The following is a 1,578-nucleotide window of genomic DNA, read 5'->3' on the forward strand; positions in this document are numbered from 1 at the left end:
TTAGCAGGGAGAGTCAAGTCATCACATGGCCTTGTGTTTACTATTTCTTCTGGATAGATATCCTAATTTAAGTTCTTTAGGTCATGTGTTCTAGAATGTTCTTTGCTCCCCATATGCCTCGTGTTCATTTCTGGTTTGTGCTCTAATATCATACAGCAGAGAGGTCTTTTCTGACACCCTAAGATAACCTCATTCTGCCATCCTCTGGATATTTTGCCTTATTTCATTTTCTCCTCACTCAATGTATTATTATTGGTCTGTTTCTATCTCCTCCCAGTAGAATTTATAAATTTTATGAGAGACCAGCTTTGTTTTCTTTGCTCACCATATAACAATTTTCTGGAATGGTGCCTAATAGGAATCAGCAAAGCCTTAACTATGTTAGTGACTGATTTAAGTAGATACAAGTACAACTTTAAAAATGGGATGCTTAAAACTACATTCTTATTTATTATTTTAGTTCACCTAAGTAACCATTATCATTGGCCATATTAAAAATGTATGAAAGAAAATAGCCTATACTTAATTCTGTTGTTTTTGTTTGTTTGCTTGTTTGCCTATCATAAGGCTTGAACGCAGGGCCTGGGTGCTGTTACTGAGCCTCTTTGTGTTCAAGGATAGCACTATACCACTTGAGCCACAGTGCCACTTCTGGCTCTTTCTGAGTAGTTTATTAGAGATTAGAGTGTCATGGGCTTTTCTGCCTGGGCTGGCTTTGAACTAAGATCCTCAGATCTGAGCCTCATAAGAAATTAGTATTACAGGTGTGCACCACTGGCACACAGCTAATTTTATTATGTTTAAATACAAACTGATCTTATGTTTATATACATTGTGACATAGGGAGACACTTTCCTCATCGTTATCTTTTTGATCCTCATTAGCTTTTGCTAAAATACTTATTGCTTACCTTGTAATATTTTATCTATAATGTAAATAAAACAGAACATCTGCCTCCAAGATAGATATAATGAATCATAAAAGTGGATACTCAGATTAGTGCAAGCAGGATTCCTCAAATACATGCATATTTAATCTTTAATGGATTACTTAGCAGCACTTTTGAAAATCTACCAGCCTAAGTGCACTTCTGAATTAATACTTGTGAATGTCATTCATGAAGAATTTTATTGAAAAAAGTGTTCTTGTATCTATTAGTCAAACCCAAGCCTACATTATGGGAAAGTTTCCACCAAATGTGATGATTTATCACTATGTTTATATGGCGTTCTATCTTTGACTATCCCATTAAGCCAGTGCCCAGAGTACATACCGTGTCATTCCAGAGAAATTAATGATCAAAATGGATATTAAAGAATTACAGCTGGGTGATGGTGGCTCATGCCTGTAGTTCTAGCTACTCATGAGGCTGAGATCTGAGGATTGCGGTTTGAAGCCAGTCTGAGCAGAAAAGTCTATGATTAACTACCAAAAAACCCAGAAGTGGAGCCTTAGCTCAAGTGTTAGAGCGCTACCCTTGAGCAAAAAAGCTCAGTGACAGCATCTTGACCCTGATTTCAAGCCTTAGGATCAGCATAAAAACAAACAAGAAAAGAATTAGAAGCAAACACCAGGCTG

This window comes from Dipodomys ordii, unplaced genomic scaffold (assembly GCF_000151885.1).
Source record: "Dipodomys ordii isolate 6190 unplaced genomic scaffold, Dord_2.0 Scaffold190, whole genome shotgun sequence".
NCBI classification, from domain to species: domain Eukaryota; kingdom Metazoa; phylum Chordata; class Mammalia; order Rodentia; family Heteromyidae; genus Dipodomys; species Dipodomys ordii.